Source organism: Thermobia domestica, chromosome 17 (genome assembly GCF_964235325.1).
Source record: "Thermobia domestica chromosome 17, izTheDome1.hap1.1, whole genome shotgun sequence".
NCBI lineage: Eukaryota > Metazoa > Arthropoda > Insecta > Zygentoma > Lepismatidae > Thermobia > Thermobia domestica.
This window is the reverse complement of record NC_137470.1, coordinates 126,973,834-126,996,111: the sequence shown is the minus strand read 5'-3', so window position 1 is coordinate 126,996,111 and position 22,278 is coordinate 126,973,834.

Sequence of the window (22,278 nt, the reverse complement as noted above, 5' to 3'; positions counted from 1 at the left end):
AGAACGTACAGAAAAGGTAGCAGAAGAATGTTAGATGCGTTGCGAACGAGGAAAAGGAAGGTAACAGAGATTCAAATAAGTGATGAAGGGGTTATATATAGAATTAAATGCAAAGAATGTGATATGAGTTATATAGGGAAAACAGGAAAGAGGTTACAAGAAAGGATTAAACAGCACAGGGACGACGTTCGATTGAAGAGAGATAGTAACGCTATATATAAACATGTAAGGGAGACAGGACATGAGATAGACCGGGAAGGCGTAGAGGGGCTCGAAAAGGAGAAAAGAAGCATTATAAGAAAATGGAAAGAGGCAGAATGGATAAGAAAGGAAGGAAGCGAGAAACTTATGAATTGGAATAGTTGACTAAATATACGTGATGTATGGAGAAAGATATTGGATAAAACAGAGAAGAAAGAAGAGGTAAAAACAGGTGTATGGAACAACGGATAGACAATTAAAGTTTATGTTTTTCAAAAGTGAAAATTATTCATACACAGGTGTGCCAATTAAAAGTTTAGCTCTTAAGTGAAAGTTGATCATTAAAAATTGCAGTTGTATTAATTAAAAATTGTTAAAGGAAAGGACGAATATGATTGGTTCATGGAATACATCCTCTCATTTTAAGAAGTATATAAGCTGTAATTTTAGAAATTGTATTTCATAATGTGTCTGATGACGGCAAAGTTAATTTGCCGAAACTGTAACGATATTATTTATTACTTAATATATGCTTTGGTCAGAATTTGTCTGTTAATTTTTGTTGAATATACAAAGATGCCTATTTTTCACAGTAAAAAGAATAGATTTATAGATGAATAAGCTGGGGAGTGTTAAAACTTTTGCTTCTATAAAAACCTTTTTAGATGTCGATTTTGTGGATAATCCAAAAATTATTCTAATCGCTTTCTTTTGCAATCGGAAAGTGCTTAAACTATCTTCAGCAGATCCCTAGTGTATTATGCAGAAGTTCATTAATGAATTAAGTATAACAATAGTTATTAAAATATAAACTTTGGTGCAAAGTTACCCCTTAGCTGTTGCACAACATCAAAAAAAAAAAAAAAAACAAGTATGTTCAACATACAAACATAACGTTTTGTGCAATGCATTCCCTTCAGTATTTATACATTTCACTTCCTACACAACACCCAATGCAGTCTACAAATATTGATATTAGAATGATGGTACCGGTATCGGTACTCAGTATGAATTGTCGATATTTGTAAATAAATTATGTATTTTCTGGTACCAGCACAGGATCACATTCTGATAGTTTAGCATATGCCCCACGACCCGCTGCAATTTTGGACAGGGTTGTCGTAGAAAGTCGACACGTGCTCCATCTTCTTTCACTTAACAAGAGTTTTCAAACGATGTGTTACCCCTCTTGCCATTTGAAACTTTTTAGTTGGACCCCACCTGGGACCATGTGGAGACCCTGGGACAAGACTTTTTCACTTAAATCGTTGTACTTTAAAAATAATGCCACAGTTAGTTTCCTGTTTCCACATTTGTCTCACTGTTTCCGATTTATATGGGTGACCATGGACTTTTCAAGTAAGTTTTTGTTTACACTTTGACCCGTCGCCATTTTGCACAGGGTTGTTGCAGAGAGTTTAGACTTGCTGCATTTTCTTTCATTTTGCAGCAGCTTTCAAATGATGTGCTACTTAATCTCCCTTGCCATTTGAAAATTTTGAGTTGGACCCCGTCTGGGACCCTGCGGGGGACCCTGGGACAAAGTTTTTTACCCCAAAAAATTTGTCGTTGAAAATGATGGGATACGATTTTCCACTTACCGAACCGTTTCCAAACAAACGACTCGGTTCAAACTATTCTGCCAGGTAATTTTTTGTAGTTCTTACATTACAAAATATGTTGTAACTCACGATATTCCGCTCGGTGGCATGTACAACTTTGGGATTCATCTAGTTATAGCATATCAAATGCAAGCACAATTGTCTCGTTCGGATCTTAGCGGAGCCACTGCGTGACCCTTCCTTGTGAGAAACTTGAAATTGCACTAAAGGTGACAGCAAATGTATTTCAAATACTTTTTGTTTCTGTGTAGCTCATAAAAGAAAATTCTTATTTCATAATAATAGTAATTATGTATTATCTGTCAGGAAAGTAAATGTACACCTGTTTTTCGAGTCTGGCATTCCTGCTCTCCATTCGTGGAGAGTATGAGAATTAAATCAATCAAATGTTTACTGAGGGGCAAAAAGAAAAGTTTAATCTGAATAAGACATTGCAGAGGGACACAAGCTGTGAATACGAATAGTGCATAGTGTAAATGAAGGACGACACCGAAAGAGAAAGCCAGAAACAGCTGTTAAACTTAGGAAAAAGAGTAAAATTTGTTGAAGTGGGAACATAAAACATAAATACAAAAAATACGCCGAAAACTAAGTGTTCACCATGCCATGATCTTAGTGTAGTGGTTAAGGTGCTAGCTTACAAATGCAAAGGTCGCCAGTTCGAATCTTCGGTGACGACATTTTTAAATTTTTTTTTGTTTATAATACATGCAGCTCATGAGAGATGGTAAAAGAGGTCGTATTTAGTCTTTCGTAGCAATTATTATTGGTAAGGTTTAGTACTGATAATACTTTTTGTCTTTGCGTATTGCTTTTATTCTTTTCTTCATTTCAAAAGAGAAAAATATCCGAACAAATGTCACCAAAATTCCTCATATTTTGAATGTAAACGCCATTTGCAATTAGTAAAGAATAAAAATTAAACGTTCCGATGTAGCTGCAAAAAGTAAAAAGAAAAACATGGAAGTAGACCATACTCATGGTTATTAAAAATACAATTTCTACATGCCTTACACCTCCCGACCACGTTTCTACGTTAGCAAGTAAGAGGTTTGTGTTTACGTTAGGCTGGTCAATACGTTTTGCAAAGGGGCCCGGTTTAGCTCTGACGCACCACAGGTGCGAGAAGGGAGCAAAACACTTTTTCTCTCTCCCTCTGTGTGTCTGTTTATCTATCTATCTGTATATATGTAACGCTATTTGTGAATGCCATAACCACCCTAATTTTCAGCGGATTGAGATGAAACTTGGCACAAACATTAATTGTTGAAATATCTTCAGTTCGTTAACCAGGATAATCAGACGAAAGTGTTCAGAATGGCGGTCCTTTAAACTCTTAAAAACTTCCAAGGGAACCAAATTTCGCCCATAAATGGGTATTCAGAAAGTTTGAATAACTTTCCCTCTTTTACTGAAATATTTGTATGCAGAGACTTATTGAAATATTGGACCCGATTAATCGCATAAAGAATGTTCACGCCCTTTTCGCTACGGTCAGGCTTTTTTTTTTTTTTTTTTTTTTGCAGGAGGGGGTTATTTTCGTATCGGAACAAGATGATTGTTAGTGATGATATGAAATTACACATTGAAAGTGAAGTAACTTGTGAAACGTGTTATTTGAAAGAATAATATAATAAATGTGCTTTCCTCTAACACAGAGAACTGTAAATCATGTAATTCGAGTTCGGGAGCCTGAATGGCGAGGAGTGTTATTTGATTTGCTTTTTAGTAACACATTGCATTGCAAATAAAGGTAAGCAACATTAGTGGTAAGTAAAGCAATAATAATAATAATAATAATAATAATAATAATAATAATAATAATAATAATAATAACAATAATAATAATAATAATAATAGGTGTTGTTTGTGGCAAGGCAATATCTTCCAATTGTAACGCCATATCTCCCTTACAAACAAAATATTAGCAATTTATATCGAGAGAACGGGAAACTGTTGAGTGATGGGAGCAACGTTGGACAGTATGCACTCATAGTACTCAGAAAAATAAGTGATTTCAATGAAAAATGAACGAAGAGTCATTGCCGTGGGTAGTCATGGAGCCAAGCAGAGCCCTCTTTAGGCAAAATGTCGATAACTTATATCGAGAGAATAGGAGGTGATAGTGAGATGGGACCAACGTTGGACACCGTGGACCCATATGCGTATCAAAAAAATTAGGGGAGAGGCGGGCACCAGCCAGCCTTACTTATTTCCACATAATAATATAAAATTATATTGTCGAAATACACACACGAGTTAGCTAGTAATATTTCATATTATTATTATTATTATTATTATTATTATTATTATTATTATTATTATTATTATTATTATTATTATTATCGACAGCGTCTTTTCATTACGTGTGCATGTTTGACATGAAGCCAAAGAGAAGATCCATCATTCGTAGAAAGAATAAGAATAGCCAGTTACTTTAATTGTGAACGACGGCGAAAAATACGAAGAGTGTGACAACCTTAGCGAAAAGAAATAATACTTTCTCTCAAATGGATAAAAAATCAAGCCGAGATAGATTCGAACTCGCATGGACGGCGCGAACAGCCAGTTGATTGTCCACTTTTTTTTTTAAACTGACTCACCGAACGTGTTTCAGTAAATAACTTATTGCTAATTTTACTTGCTTCACTCGTTTAACTTGCTTTTTCTAATAACTTATAACGACAGGGACACGAACACAGAAACATCGAGGACAGTTAAAAATCATAGATGCTCTCCCGCCGAAAATCGAACCCGGGACACCTTACACCTAAGGCGCACGTGCTAGCCACTAGACCAGCGGGCAGGGCACTGCTCACTCTCTATGTCGTTAGAGATTACGACCACTGTATTGCAAGCTATCGCTATCCGGAATTATTACTTTTCGGACTCCCGAAAGTAAAACCGGACAAATTCCGGAATTCGGAAAATTCCGATTTTGGAATAATTCCGGAATTCGGAAAAATCCAGAATTTAGAAATTTCTGATTTGTTTAACATTCCGGAATTCGGAAAAATCCGATTTTTTTCGAAATCCGGAGTTTTTCTCAATTCCGGAATTTTCTAAATTCCGGATTCTTTCCGAGTTCCGAAATTATTCTGAATTCCGGAGTTTAACTGAATTTCATAATTTTCCGAAATCCGGAAAGTGAAAGTTCCGCTTCCAAAAAATGAATTTATTTTGGTTAATATGAATCGTGGCGGAAATAAGTCTTTGACCAGGTAATGGTGACTTCTTTGAAAGAAATGGGGTGTATGAGATTTCAATCTGTCATATTTGTAGTTTCGTGTGGAGAAAATATAAACTTGTGAACCAGCGGTTTAAGAACAACTCAAGTTATTAATGTAAACTTTGCCGACTTCATAAAGGAAATACGAAAGACATTTTGAATCGAAGAAATATAACATACAAGTTTGCAAGCGGAGGGAAAGAAACCTTACGTAAGCAGACTAAAAACGAATCTTTTGCCGCATAGCGATCGCGGTTGAGTGGTCAAGGTGCTTGTGCGAATGCACCTTGTAATTTTTTTTTTTTTTTTTTTTTTTTTTTTTTTTTTTTTTTTTTTTTAACTTTAGGATTTTTGATTGCGATTGATCAGTGATAACATATGTTTTATTATATTCAGATATTTGAATACTCGGATGTTTCAATATTTGAACTATCAAATCTTCAGGAATAATAATAATAATAATAATAATAATAATAATAAACTAATAATAATTATTATTATCTCGTAGAAGATTAAAAGCTAGGAGCTAATTATCGCTCAGGTTATACCATTACAAGCAGAAGCGTGACATTTGGAAAGAATATTTCGGTTTGGTTTAATGTTGCTCACAAGAAGAGGAGTTTCTCATCTCGTTTCTAAAACAAATAAAATAACATGAGAATTAACATTTTACATTCGAGACGGGTCAAGGCTAACTCAAAATTTTCGTCTCTCTTTGGAGATGAGAATCGAGACGAGACGAAAAGTATCGTAAACATTTCCCTTCTTGTCTCGATTCTCGAAATAGTGTATGTCCATTCTTTAAGTAACAATTGCTCTGTAGACTGAATCTCATAGGCTATTTCGTTACATTATATTTCAGGGCTCATTGAATTATGCTCTGTGTAGGTATTTTGTAGCAAAGCTTTTATATTTACCTCTGCATATCCTAAAAATTAGTTTATTATATGCCTTACTGTTGCGTGATATTCAGTTATATTTATTATAGTTATTTTCCTTAAAACATACAGTAGAATACTTTCTACATGAAACTTCAATGGAACGTTGGTTTAAAATGTTGGTAGTTGCAGAGGTGTGTCTTGAAGCAGTAGCGTAGCCAGGATGTGTGTTTGGGGGGGGGCAAGTGCTGTTATAGGCACATATAGAAAAATTACAAACAAAAAATATATAAACATAAAAATATATAAAATATTACAAACATCAAAGTACCAAAGTACATTATCGGACCTATTTGGGGGAGCGGCCGCTCTGGCCTCCCCTTCCCTACGCCACTGTCTTGAAGGTACGGAACCCTTTCCCCGAAATCTCTTCTTTTAAGTAACTTTTGCCAAACTTCAACGGCAAGTTTAAAACTTTTATTATTATTATTATTATTATTATTATTATTATTATTATTATTATTATTATTATTATTATTATTATTATTATTATTATTATTATTATATCAACACCGTGTATAATCTTTAAAAGGTATACGGTTTGTATCTGAATAGTAAAAGCTAATTGACTGTCGATCTCGGTCGTCGAGAAGTCTTCAGGAGGGAAGGACATCGGTCACGTTCTGGGTTTGAGTTCCGAAGGGGCAAGTTTTCGGACTCGAGCCAAAAATTGTTAAAAGTTATAGGATTCAGCCAAACATGTTCAAAACAGCTGGGACCGGGTTTAGGCTTCTCAACGGCTCGAGCGGCTCGGCTTACAGCTCATTCACTATCGAACCGAACCAAGAAGTGAGCCGAGCAACAGCTCACCCAACCGAGCCGATTTGAGCCATCGGCTTAGTTGAGCTGAATCGAAACGTGCCGATGGACTAATTTCAACTTAGCTGGCTTGAACCGGTTCAAATGAGCCGAGTAGTGGACCTATCCCAACCGAGAAAGCTCGAGCCATCGGCTCAATTGAGCTGAGTCGATGGCTCGTTCCAACTGAGCCGGCTCGGGTCATCGGCTCATCCCAACCGAGCCGACTCGAGCTGTTCGCTCAGTTGATACGAGCCGAGCCGGTTGATATAGCTACCCGAGTTGGTCTTCTGCTTGGGCTCAAAAATTCGACAGTGCAGGTCTCAGCCTTGATTTTAAGAACAACAGTATATACTTATATTGGTGATTACGACATTTGAGGCTGTCTCGTAATAATAAAAAAAAAAACCTTGTCTTCTCGTTATTTAGACGAGACGAGATACACAAAAATTGCCCCACGAGATGCACTAAAATTACGAGACGAGACGCACCCCTGTCGTGAGCAGCACTAAAAATTACTTCACATTAGTGCTTACTTTTCTCATGGCTTTCGCTTTCCAGTCTAATCAGGCCATTATTTAAAAAAGAGTTAAAACGAGCTGAACGAGCGAGCGAGCCATTATCAAACTCGACTCAACGCGAAACTCGCCCTGGAAAACAGCTTGACCTTGATCGCTACGCGGTAAACGATTCGTCTTTAGTCTGGTTACGTTAGGTTTCTTTGTCTCCGCTTGCAAACTTGTATGTTATATTTTTTCGATTCAAAATGTCTTTCGTATTTCTTTTATGATGTCCGAAAAGTTTACATTAATAACTTGAGTTTTCCTTAAACCGTTGGTTCTCAAGTTTATATTTTCTCCACACGAAACTACAAACATGACAGATTGAATTCTCATACTCTATTTTTTTCAAAGGAGTCGCCATTACCTGGTCAAAGACATTTCCACCACGATTCATATTAACCAAAATAAATTCATTTTTTGGAAGCGGAACTTTCACTTTCCGGATTTCGGAAAATTATGGAATTCAGTTAAACTCCATAATTCAGAAGAATTGCGGAACTCGGGAAGAATCCGGAATTTAGAAAATTCCGGAATTGAGAAAAACTCCGGATTTCGAAAAAAATCCGGATTGTTCCGAATTCCGGAATGTTAACGAAATCAGAAATTTCTAAATTCCGGATTTTTCCGAATTCCGGAATTATTCCAAAATCGGAATTTTCCGAATTCCGGAATTTGTCCGGTTTTACCTTTGGGAGTCCGGAAAGTAATAATTCCGGAATTGGCTATCTCTAGTTTATACACAACCTTTCAGAAAACTAAGCTAGTAGTTGTCTACAAACAAACAAGTAATGCGAAGCATTTTGTATCCTGCAATACGTCATGTATTAAAATCCGACAGCAGTTTCAGTATCTATCCAAAAATTGTATGTATCTAGTTACTGGAAGCTGAGGTATGAAGAATTGTATTGTGTCTTAACTTTTTGTGTCTTATACAACCATGCAAACCACTGAAAATCTAAACGGCTTTCGTTAAATCCAAGTTGTAGTACTCAAAGTTACACCCATTTGTGTCTGTATGATCGTGATACTAAAGCTTACTATATGACAGCGTTAGTAAGTCTTTCTCTGCTCTCCCGTAAAGTTGTGATACGATCTACTACAGAATAAAGAACCAATTATCAATTTAACGAAGTTGTTGTATTACTACACATCTGCTTTCGCCCCTGTCAACTCTGGTCGATCTCGTTGACTCGACATATTTGCTTTTTTATACCCCTTTCTTCGTTTACTGAACTAAACAGTAACTATTCTGAAATATACTACTGCGCATGCCTGGTAGATAAATATTTCTAATGCCAATAGTTTCCGTTTTGTCCAAGGAATGTTCTTTTTCTTATTCCCAGCATGACACTTTTATTACATTATATGAAGATGATGTAGATCTAAATACCTCATGTATTACATAGAATGTAGGTTTAACTCTTCCAGCAAAGAAGAAACATGTGATCATAGTATACAACCCACAGAAGTGATAGCTTGCAATACAGTGGTCGTAATCCCTAACGACACAGAGAGTGAGCAGTGCCCTGCCCGCTGGTCTAGTGGCTAGCACGTGCGCCTTTGGTGTATGGTGTCCCGGGTTCGATTCCCGGCGGGAGAGCATCTATGATTTTTAACTGTCCTCGATGTTTCTGTGTTCGTGTCCCTGTCGTTATAAGTTATTAGAAAAAGCAAGTTAAACGAGTGAAGCAAGTAAAATTAGCAATAAGTAAGTTACTGAAACACGTTCGGTGAGTCAGTTTAAAAAAAAAAGTGGACAATGAACAGGCTGTTCGCACCGTCCATGCGAGTTCGAATCTATCTCGGCTTGATCTTTTATGCAATTGAGAGAAAGTATTGTTTCTTTTCGCTAAGGTCACTCTTTTCGTATTTTTCGCCGTCGTTCACAATTAAAGTAACTGGCTATTCTTATTCTTTCTACGAATGATGGATCTTCTCTTTGGCTTCATGTCAAACATGCACACGTAATGAAAAGACGCTGTCGATGATGATAATAATAATAATAATAATAATAATAATAATAATAATAATAATAATAATAATAATAATAATAATAATAATAATAATAATAATATGAAATATTACTAGCTAACTCGTGTGTGTATTTCGACAATATAATTTTATATTATTATGTGGAAATAAGTAAGGCTGGCTGGTGCCCGCCCTCCCCCTGTTTTTTTCGATGCGCCTTATGGGTCCGCGGTGTCCAACGTTGGTCCCATCTCACTATCACCTCCTATTCTCTCGATATAAGTTATCGACATTTTGCCTAAAGAGGGCTCTGCTTGGCTCCATGACTACCCACGGCAATGACTCTTTGTTCATTTTTCATTGAAATCACTTATTTTTCTGAGTACTATGAGTGCATACTGTCCAACGTTGCTCCCATCACTCAACAGTTTCCCATTCTCTCGATATAAATTGCTAATATTTTGTTTGTAAGGGAGATATGGCGTTACATTTATTACGTTTGAAGAAGAATTGAGGAAGATATTGCCTTGCCACAAACAACACCTATTATTATTATTATTATTATTATTATTATTATTATTATTATTATTATTGCTTTACTTACCACTAATGTTGCCTACCTTTATTTGCAATGCAATGTGTTACTAAAAAGCAAATCAAATAACACTCCTCGCCATTCAGGCTCCCGAACTCGAATTACATGATTTACAGTTCTCTGTGTTAGAGGAAAGCACATTTATTATATTATTCTTTCAAATAACACGTTTCACAAGTTACTTCACTTTCAATGTGTAATTTCATATCATCACTAACAATCATCTTGTTCCGATACGAAAATAACCCCCTCTTGCAAAAAAAAAAAAAAAAAGCCTGACCGTAGCGAAAAGGGCGTGAACATTCTTTATGCGATTTATCGGGTCCAATATTTCAATAAGTCTCTGCATACAAATATTTCAGTAAAAGAGGGAAAGTTATTCAAACTTTCTGAATACCCATTTATGGGTGAAATTTGGTTCCCTTGGTAGTTTTTAAGAGTTTAAAGGTCCGCCATTTTGAACACTTTCGTCTGATTATTCTGGTTAACGAACTGAAGATATTTCAACAATTAATGTTTGTGCCAAGTTTCATCTCAATCCGCTGAAAATTAGGGTGGTTATGGCATTCACAAATAGTGTTATATATATACAGATAGATAGATAAACAGACACACAGAGGGAGAGTTTGCTCCCTTCTCGCACCTGTGGTGCGTCAGAGCTAAACCGGGCCCCTTTGTAAAACGTATTGACCAGCCTAACCTAAACACAAACCTCTTACTTGCTAACGTAGAAACGTGGTCGGGAGGTGTAAGGCATGTAGAAATTGTATTTTTAATAACCATGAGTATGGTCTACTTCCATGTTTTTCTTTTTACTTTTTGCAGCTACATCGGAACGTTCAATTTTTATTCTTTACTAATTGCAAATGGCGTTTACATTCAAAATATGAGGAATTTTGGTGACATTTGTTCGGATATTTTTCTCTTTTGAAATGAAGAAAAGAATAAAAGCAATACGCAAAGACAAAAAGTATTATCAGTACTAAACCTTACCAATAATAATTGCTACGAAAGACTAAATACGACCTCTTTTACCATCTCTCATGAGCTGCATGTATTATAAACAAAAAATTTTTAAAAATGTCCTCATCGAAGATTCGAACTGGCGACCTTTGCATTTGTAAGCCAGCACCTTAACCACTACACTAAGATCATGGCATGGTGAACATTTAGTTTTCGGCGTATTTTTTGTATTTATGTTTTATGTTCCCACTTCAACAAATTTTACTCTTTTTCCTAAGTTTAACAGCTGTTTCTGGCTTTCTCTTTCGGTGTCGTCCTTCATTTACACTATGCACTATTCGTATTCACAGCTTGTGTCCCTCTGCAATGTCTTATTCAGATTAAACTTTTCTTTTTGCCCCTCAGTAAACATTTGATTGATTTAATTCTCATACTCTCCACGGATGGAGAGCAGGAATGCCAGACTCGAAAAACAGGTGTACATTTACTTTCCTGACAGATAATACTTAGAAACCATGAATGTAGCCTGAGTTGAATTTGCCCTTCTCTTCAAAAGAAAATATCTCGAGCCTCCTGTCTAGGGTTGCCAGATTTTGTAAACGAAAACCCGGGACACCAATCTCAGACTCTATAGCAAGTCATGCTTCCTAATCATTGAATCAGAGTCAACTAATTACCTGTCTTTCCTCTTTTACAATTTTCCAGTCCATTCTACACATAGTTAACACAAATAAAACCCCACAAGCTATGTATAAAGAATGTGAAAAGATTATTTAAGAAGAGCTGCCTCGCGTCTCTTATTTCGATTTCCGATTTGTTGTGTTTAGCAGGTCCTAAATATTGCGCCCATTACGACACACTCTCTCATTTATGATTGAAGAGATACTTTTTTTGTTGCGTTAGAAATACTACCCTAAAAGAAATACAAATTTAGCACTTAGCAAGAAAAAAAATACATTTTCGCTAAATTCAGCATGATAAACAAAAACTAAATCTCTTGAAACACTTATGCAGGCTCTCCAAAAGTTTGACAGAAAGCAAAAACCAAAAATCTTTGAGTTTTACGTCCCACGATTATGCCGGTTAGGCTAAAGGAGACGGTGATTATGAATAGAATGAAGAAAGTGGGAGGAAACGGGAGAACCCCGAGAAAACCAACGCACACGGTGTTTGTCAACCACAAAGTTCACTTGGCGGGAGCAGGGTTTGAACCCGAAACCCCAAGCACCAGAGATGAACGCTCTACCACGGAGCCACGGCGGCCCCCGAAAACAAAATCCAGTATCAAAATTAAGCAAGATACACACCTTTATGTATATAACTGATACTTCTTGTGGTGAAGTAAATTAAGGAATTTTACCTTGAAAATTACTGAAACTTTTATCAGATAAAGGGAAAAATATAAATCCAAAATTGCTGAATGCGTGCACAGCATCTTTAAAAATATTTATCCACATATAGGAAAATATATTAAAAACAACTTAGTTTTCAGAGGAAATTGTGCCTCAGAAGACGACAGACAGTACGAAATAGACAATGCGGTTAACATGCAGCAACTGAGAACAGTATCGATAATTTGATTGGGTCCAACAATGAAACAGTTCTGAACTACCGATTGAAGTATAAAGTAACTAGTAGTTAAAACCTGTCACCGGGAAAAAGACGTTCTTGTCTATTGCAAGTGATATTCAAGAAATTATTTACGTAACATATGCCCTCTCTTGAACATTTTCTTCCATAGTACGAAAGAATGGATGTGATTTCAAACTCCTTGTTGGTTAAGTAAAAGTAATTGGCTATACAAATCTCCCGAAAACCTTCCGGTTTTAGATGAGACATACTATTTCTTGCAGATTGAATTTTTCAATCTGAGGAAGGAAACCGCGACAAACAGGCGTCCCGAAAGCCTTTTTCAGGACAGTTAATTCTTTCAATGGAAACCGGGACGTCTGGCAGGTCTGGCAACCCTACTCCTGTTTTACTTAGTGTTCTGTCTATGAGCCTGTGTAAGTAAACTTTGAGTTTAATCTCAAATGGTTTTGCCACATCTAATATGGCTTTGGGGCTAAAAGTGTCCTTGAAATTCAATCAATAAAATCAAATATGTGCATATTTGCAGCAATCACTTTTTTTTTTTAACCTTGAACGAACTTTTATCTAATTTGATGCATTTTGTGCGTCATTTAATATGCACGGGAACATTAAGGATGGATTTCATATTTTTATTTAAATGGCTTGGTAATTACTTTCGTAGATTCCGAGAATTAGAACAGATTTTTTTTTTAAAAAAAAAGCTTGGAAGCATTGTAAGCTATATTATCATTGTTTACTGCTTGACTTATATATATATATATATATATATATATATATATATATATATATATATATATATATATATATATATATATAACTGCCTGCATGTATCGGTAGACTCAACCAAACGTTGCCAAACTTACTGTTTACCCTCGAACATTAGGTCCCTCGACACTTCTGCGCATGACAGAAGTAGAAGAGTCCGTTACGAAAACTGGGTATGTGTATGTACGGACAACATGTGTTCGTTTTCTCCTCTGGGAGCGAGAGAAAGAAGGTTGGAAGTTTAAACATAGTTCCCAGCCTACGTAAATTGGTCCGAGGTCAGCAATACATTCTGGACAGGTGATGATGTCTCGCAGTGAACAGAGCGCACGCATTTTAAATGCAGCCTAGCATTGTGTTTTAAGGGCTTCGACATTCGGTTGATCGCGCCAACAACCCGCGGGAGAACTTCAGTTATTGTCTTTCTCTACAGTATGCATACGCTTGTGCATGTGCAGTTTACTGTATTTTTCTAGTTCTTTTTCTTACTTGTTTCGTGGTTATGCTTGCGTGAGCGTGTGTGTGTGTACGCGCTTCGTTTTGTTATTTTATTATTATGGAGCCAATACCGTCAACCAGTGAAGGCAAAGTATTGTGCTTATCCCCTCCTTCAAATTTTGGATTCCTCTATTTTTTTTGTTCATCTTGTACCGTAGATCCCCAGTCATGCCCTGGTTATCATGCTTTCAGTGCTGTAGGCCCACTTTGATTTCATTCTCATATTATTATTTATAAAATCTTATCAGGTATAGATTTACTGCACCGGGTTGGTAACACTGCAAACAATACCTTTACCTAGGACCAGAATAACCAACGCCTTCCTTTCTTTTCTTTTTCTTTTACAGTCCATTCCTTTCATTAAGATAGACTCTCCTTGGCACTCTGCCAATTAGAGATCTCAGCCGAATGGGTAAACAGTAATAAGGATTTCAGTGAGTGGTTTCAATAGTCATATCCGGCATTAGTCAACACTCAATCACATACGGAATTGCAAGACAGAGTTGCCAGAGCTACTAATTTTGCAGGAGATCTCCTGCTTTTTCTACGTTCTACTGATCTACTGCGAAAGAAAATGAAAAGTGGACCATCTCCTGCTTTTTCCTTACTTCGAGAAGTTAAAAGAAATATATTATTATTAATATTGAATTTTCATTTTTTTTTTTTTACATAAAAAGATGAATTTGTGTGTCTGTAGAGGATATAGATATAGAGGTATTCTGTATAATATTTGAATACAAGGATGCAACTGTACGCCATCTATATGCATGATGGTTGGCGATCTTTATGATTTTCTTTAAGATTTACGAGTATGTGTTGTTTAGATTGGGAGATTGGGACTTGGGTTGGAAGCAGGGGTGAAAGTGAGGGGAAATGTGGGGTGACGTTACCTCACTTCCAAATAATATCTATGACGTCTCCCACTTCCTAAAAAAAATATAATAGGCAAAGATAGGTACGGGGAACGGTGGGACGTCATGCGTCACCCTATAGGGATGCGCACGAGACGAGTCGAGACAGGATTTTCCTGACAAAATTCGAGTCGAAACACGGCTCTTCCAATAGAGAAATATACATTTTTCGAGTCGAGACCTCACTTTTACAGCACATTTTCGAGACGAGACAGCCACAAATCTTGTCTCGTGCGCATCCCTATCATCCTACCTTTTCAGAACCACTTTTATCCCTGGTTGGAAGCAAGGGCGCCGATTTCTCTGTAAATTTGGGGAGGGGCATTCAGATGCAGAAGGCATATAGGCCTATGAGGTTTTGAAGACAAATTGCACTCAAATTATGCCAAATATTGTATATTCATAAATACAATGCGGGGGCACACATGAGCTTTGGGGGGGCCCGAGCCCCCTCCGTCCCCCAGGATCGACGCCCTTGATTGGAAGAGTAGCTTTGATCACTTCTCAGCTACATCATCGAAAAATCATCTTATGTTACGATTACCTGTGACTCTATCATATAGCTATACTATCACTAGAAACATGATAAGACACTTTCCCTCCCCACTTTGCTCTTTCGCTACGTCTTACTTCACACACGTATGTATCAAACATTATTAATATAAAGCGGACATGAGGGTCTTTCTACCTCCAAAAGATTAACTAATCATCGGAAAACATTTTCTTTATGAAACTTATTTTGAAGTAATTAAAATTCAAATTTATGATTTGCATGTATTGTTTTATTTTGAAATGAAAGTAATAACGAAATCTGGACTGCTTATTTTGACCACTGTCTACATAATAATGGGATTTTTTTTGATCCCCTGGATTAGCACTCAAATGTCGCTACTTTACGTGTTTACTGGATTCTCCTGTTTTGTATCTTCGAGTCTTCTGCTTTTCCAACTGATCAGTCTGGCAACACTGCAAGAGACAGAAGTGCGTGGGTTGAAGGCGCATGAGTAATCCAATTGCAGCGGCTATGTTGTTGTGGTGTTTATTTCTTCCCAATCCACACCCCGAGTTGCAGAGTTAAATAATTTATGAGTACTGATAAAATTTTCTGGTGAGGGATTTGGACCAGGGGCGCGCCTACGGAGGGGAGTCCACCGGCTCTGGATATCCCCAAAACTTCCTAACTCAACATAGGTATATATTTGTAGTTTCTTAATACTTCTATACATGGTGCAAAATCGTTTGAAAATGGTGGTGGTGGGGGAAGAAGTTCACCGATCCACACTAATGCTTCACTGCTCTTCACACATGAAGTGAGGACTCCAAAAAGTTGAAATATTCATGGATTACAATAATAATAATAATAATAATAATAATAATAATAATAATAATAATAATAATAATAATAATAATAATAATAATAATAATAATAATAATAATAATAATATGTTCAAACTAGTCGTCATTGTTATTTAAAATACATTAATAATGTTATTATTCATTTAACCTAAATTGGTACGCTTATGTACTGCATTTAATATACAATTCGGTGCGTATGGTCCAGGGCTAGACTCCTGTGGGAGCACAGTCCTCTTGTGTTTATCATCATATTGAAGACTGCATTCACGAAAATAGTGGTATGAGATCTAGAAGTCAGAAATAATAGCGCCTGAGAACCGATGTATAGTTTTTATTATTATTTATGAAATTCCCGTTTCTTCGTTATGTAGGCCTATTTAGTGTTTCAGTTTGGTCGCTCAGATAGCCGGTCACCTATGTAAGTCTAAATAATACTACGTATCTATATTGTATTATTAGCGAGAATAAATATCATATATAATATCATATATGATTTCAATATCATATATAAATATCATAAATTATTTCAATAAAAATACTCGAAAGCAAAACGAACAGCCACGTTGCCTCAGTGGTAGAGCGCCCACCTCAGGTGTGTGGGATCCCTGTCTGGATCCTAGCTCCCGTCAATTCTGCTTGTGGTATACAAACACTTGTGTCGGGGTTTTCCCTGGGTCCTCCCATTTCCTTCTACTATCTTAATCCACTATTATTATCTATCTCATCATGACTGTCTTCCTTAGCCTTGATGGATATTCGTAAGACGATAGAAAAATAATAAACTTTTAGAAAAATGAAAGCACAACATAATAATACGATTGATTTGGTGATATAAGTTTAGTGTCCCTTTTCAGCAGCGAGGCTATGAGATGTGGATTTACAGTTTAAGGTGGAATCCGAACCACCGTAATCGTTCAAATTTTTGTAAGGCGCTCCCACTGCAAATCGAACCCGGGACCCCGTGCACTAAAGATGGGGAGAGCTACAATAATACGAATATTGAATGATTGTGTTACTGTATTTATAGTAACCAAACACATCACTATTTTTTCCCTTAATTTAACCCAGCGAAGCGGGTAAATGATGCTGCTGATAAATTAAACAAAAAAGATATTCACAGTTACAACCTCTTCGTGGTTTTTAGCCCACCATATAGAAAGGAGTTTTTGTTGCTAAACCAAACTAGTAGACGTAGTCGTGGGAGCAGTTAACTTTTCACTTCCAATTTTTGATTGCATACCTTCCCGTATTGAAAATTAAATCTTTGACTTTTACATCTCATTGTTATACCAATGGAAGCTAAAGGAGACGGTAAATGAGAATGAGTGAACTAGCGAAATGAAGAAAGTGGGAGAAAAATGGGACAACTACAAGAAAGTCTACGCACACGGTGTTTGTCCACTACAAAGCCCACTTGGCGCGAGCTGCGATTGAACATTGAAATGGTGCCCCAAGCACTCATAAATAGTCTACCACTGAGCCCCGATCTTTCCGTAAAGAACCTGGAATTACAAAAAAGTTGTACTCTTTATATACTTCATGCTTCGTGGTCAAGGTAGGGCTGACTAAATTATTTTTTGCCCTCTCTGAAACAAAACGTTATAGAGAATTTTTAATTTGATTCGAATCTATGTATGCAACTCTTACAATTTTATTTATCAACTTAAATTCACGCAACATAATATGCTTCTTGCTAGATGCACTAAATATCTGTTTGACACAAAAAATGTGTCATTGAATTGAATTATGTTCATTGTCTTTTTAAATATATATATATATATATATATATATATATATATATATATATGTATGTATAACCGAGATTGAGTTATGTATCGTTTGTTATATGTTTGGAATTCGTTAGAAACAGTATTTTGTTTAAAAGCTTAATATATCATACTTAAAAAAGTAGTTCAAATATGGGACTTTGTGCGCGTATATATGGAGATTCATTGCACGTTTTGCAATATTACTCGAAACTAAGCTAAATGGATGTGGTGGATTTTGATACTAGGCGCCTCATACATTTATGTATTAATGATGAAACTTCGTACACTGTAAAAAATCGTTGTTTTATTTCAACGACATGCCTATGCGTAAACACGATTGTGTTAAAATATAACACAAACAAGTGGTTAGAACAACTCGCTCTCCATTTGGAGTTGTGTGTCAAATGCCGGTAGTTGAAATGGCACACAGCCTGTGAGTTAAATTAACACAAGTATAGAATCTTCGATGTTGTTTACTGCGTGATAGCCAAATATGTTGGGCATCTAATTATAAAGGGTTATTAATTGAAGCTACAGACAAACACAGTAGAAAGAAATACTTAAACAAATCCAGGTGTACGCAACATTTCAAAATGCAAACCGCACGATGTGTTTTCAATTGTTTTACATAATGTTTCTGAAGAAACCCTAACAGCACAAGATGTACTAGGCATGTGCCATTTAGGTATTCTAAATTCATCTCCCACATTTGATGCATTTATTGCTTCTTTTTCTAAGCGATTGTGTACTAGAAGCAACAAACGCATCAACTTTATTAGATGGCAACTGGCGCAGATCATTTGAAAGTGAATATGGAAGAACTATAAAAATAAAGTAAATAGACAGTCGCCAGTTTGTTATAAAATTAGGTCTACATGGCGAGCAGATTTTATCTTATCCCGAACGGTTATCGTCGAATATACGCGGCTGTCCTCAAATGAGGACAGTCTACTTAAGTTAAGATTTCATAAAATGTACTACGTTTTTAGGTCTTTTATATATTTAATATGCTCAAAGAAGAGTCAAAGAGATTAAAATATGTTCTCCGAAAATAAAGTTACGTTTCATCTCAATGCGAAAATATATTTTGCCCGTTTAAAGGGCTCTCTCATATATTAATTATAAATTTAATTTTGTTCTGGTGATGCTTGAGGACGGGCTCCTTATGCCCCCGCTTCATCTTGGTTCTTATAAATTCTGTCAATCTCCAAATGCTTATCGTTAATACGAAAGGAATTTGAAAGAAATTCCTAACTTTTTTTAAAAATATATATATACCTGTATGCTTGGTCCTTAACGAGTTAAAGGAGCACTCTGATTAGCCCAATTTAAAAGACCTCAACAAATTATCCCTCTACAAGCGACGTTTTCTTCATCGCCTCCGTGGCCAAGTCGGAAGAACACGCGGCTAGTAATTGAAAGGTTGGTGGTTCGTGCCCCCCGCCACAAGAGTACATTTTTTGCTTGTTTAAAGTGTTTTTTTTTTTTTTTTTTTTTTTTAGACTCAGCATAATGTAAACACATTACGCATATAGGCGACTTAACATATTTTGGGGGAGTAATTTTGTGGTTCACTAACGCTTACGGCACGGCTCAATACCGGTTGTGTTAAAGACGTAACACCCCCCTTCGTGTTAAACGCCAACACCGCGGGGTATGTGTTGAACTAACACCGCATAGTGGTAGTCACGCTGGAACCACTGCCCTGTGTTAAAATTGAGTTGAATTAACACAACCATTTTTTACTGTGTAGTCTTGGATATGTGACGTAATATTTCTCACATGTTAGCGTTACCTTCTGCTAGTGATATAACGGGGAAAATTTTCCGCTGTATTTTTCCGGAAAATTTTCCGCTCTAAACAAATATTAATGCTCAAGTAACAATTCCTCATTAACAATGAAATTAATTAAATTCATGTATAGAAATGATAACAAGTGAAAGATCGTTTAAAGAATCTGCAAATTTTCATGGCTCAGAAAATTTCCAGTACTACGTAGAAACAAGCTAAACAATTTTTCATGAATCGAAAATTTTTCTGTCGTGTACGGAAAAATTGAAAAACTTTCTATGAGTCAGAAAATTTTCCTCATTTTGAAGCAAAAAGTAAAACAACTTTTTATGAATCGGAAAGTTTCATCGCTCTGTAGAAAGAGTGAAAAGAATTTTCATGGATCCGGAATTTTCATTACGATGTAGAAGACAAGTGGACGGCAAGTGGAAAAACTTTTCATAAGCTAGACAGTTTTGGATATTGTGTTATAGCGATGTTAGGTGGAAAATTTACCACTATATTTAACTGTACATTGAGATATAAAATTGAAATCCTGTAGAGGAAAGTTAGACAGCAACAAATTATAACTTTCCAATTAGCTTTCGGGAACCGGAAAATTTTCTAATATTTCGAGTTGACACGTAAAATTTCACATAGTCTCTCTCTCTCTCTCTCTCTCTCTCTGTGTGTGTGTGTGTGTGTTTGCGTGGGTGTGTGTAAAGTGCAGGAAAAATAAATCAAGTTCGTAGAGTACAAATATACAATCCCATTGTTTAAAATGTAACAAGAGAGCGAAAAGAAACCTTCGTGAATTTATCAGTTATTTCTAAAACAGAAAATTCCACTATTTCTCCACATATAGGCCTGCCTATGTAATGAAATAACTACATAAAAGTTCCTTATGAAATTATTTTTGTAACAGAAAATAAGAAGAAATTCTTTGATTTTATTGTGTTTGAAGCCAATGGAAAATCTCGTCTTATGCGTATTAAACTGTCGAAGTATGAATTTGTGAGATCAAAGGTGAATTGTGAGGGAAGAATACATTGAAGTTTTTGTAACAATTTTGCAGAAATGAAGAATCGTTAGCTTTTCACTTCATGAAACTTTTTTTTCTTCAAACAATATTTATTACAAATAAATTTTACGGCTAAACAACAAGGTAGGGATAAGTGTGGTATTTTTTATGAATCGGGAAGTTTTCATCACTGTCCTCTACTTGCTTCACTTTTTTTTTCCCCTAGTGGTTTCGTCTTGTACATTCTCGAAAAGATCTTGCTCGTCTAGTCTTACCTCGATTTTCGGAGAGATTTCCTCTTCTAGAGTTGCCAACTCTGGAAAATAAAATTACCGGCACCCCATCAAAATTTCCTATGATTTAAGTCTAAGTGTGCAATATTTCCGTTCGAACTCATCCATGGGAAGGAAATGTACTATCGTGGATAAAACTGCATTAGCACCTGTATTCTGCATATCCTTAGTACGTTCACTAATAAGTTTTATAGACATATTGTGTTAAGGATGAGAAACTAAAGTCGGTATTGATCATTTTATTGTATTTACCAGAAACCAGGGCAGGATCTTAATTCCTGTGAACGACGCGTTCACAGGAGGCACCAGGTGAAGAGGGCGCCAAACTGGAAAAGGAATCTTGTATTGTAAATGTGAATATTTATTAGAGAAAATGTTATGATGAAAACATTTCCAAATAGCTTCAAATAAATAATGTACAGACTGAGATACAGATAAAATACATCAAAAAGACAATAAAGTCGAATCTTTGCGTGGTTGGTTGTAAAAACCTCTTTACAATTGAAATGGACTCGCACATAAATTCTCGCCAATGCCACATTCACAAGTGATGCTAGTTTGAGAGAAATTCCCCGCGGCACAGGGAGATTTAGGAAAGATTTTTTTTAAAGAGGGAATAAGGGAGATTTTACGAATATGAGATAAAATGTAAGGAAATATAGCTTTTCAATAGATGTTATATTAAGCACTACGGCAGTGCGACTAAAGACAGCGGCATTCTTTCCATGATTCCACCATATGCACAAAATACAAATATAAGAGACCCTTCATTCCTCTCCCAACAACCCTTCCGCGACCTTGCTAGAGAATATATGACTTTAACATGGGAATGGATCAACAAACAAAAAGAACTAACTAAACATGTTGCTTATGGATTGTGTGGTATTATCACAGTAGAAAGATATGCCTTCAAGGGTGCTCCGACTTGTCATAAACAGTGTCCCTGCATAATGGTTCAGTTTAATTATCATAGTTAAGTGTTGAGAAAGGTCCGCATAAGTGAAATGCACATTATCGAATTTCAAGCGACTAGACTTTTGTTGTCCGTTGACTATGGAAGGGGGCGAATACGAATAAAATACAGGCGATACAAATGCAATTTTTGATCATTTCTGAGGGAAATTTTAACTTAAGTTCCTAATATCAGTGGTTCACAATTGCTGCTCACTGTTTAGTGCTTACTTTGTGAATGTTTGTTAGTCCATTTGTCATTCGTCAACATTTTCATTTCTTTCCTGAATCGTTTGTTTTTCTTTATTATGATGATGTGTGTTTTCACTTTTCAATAGTACTTTGTTTTTCATATCATAATAATGGCCAACGATAAAAAAAAACAAACAAAAAACAAGTGAGCATTTTATCGGAAAAGAAAGCTAAGAAACTTGAAAGAATATGAAAGGCAAATGAAAGCTCTAAAAAGTT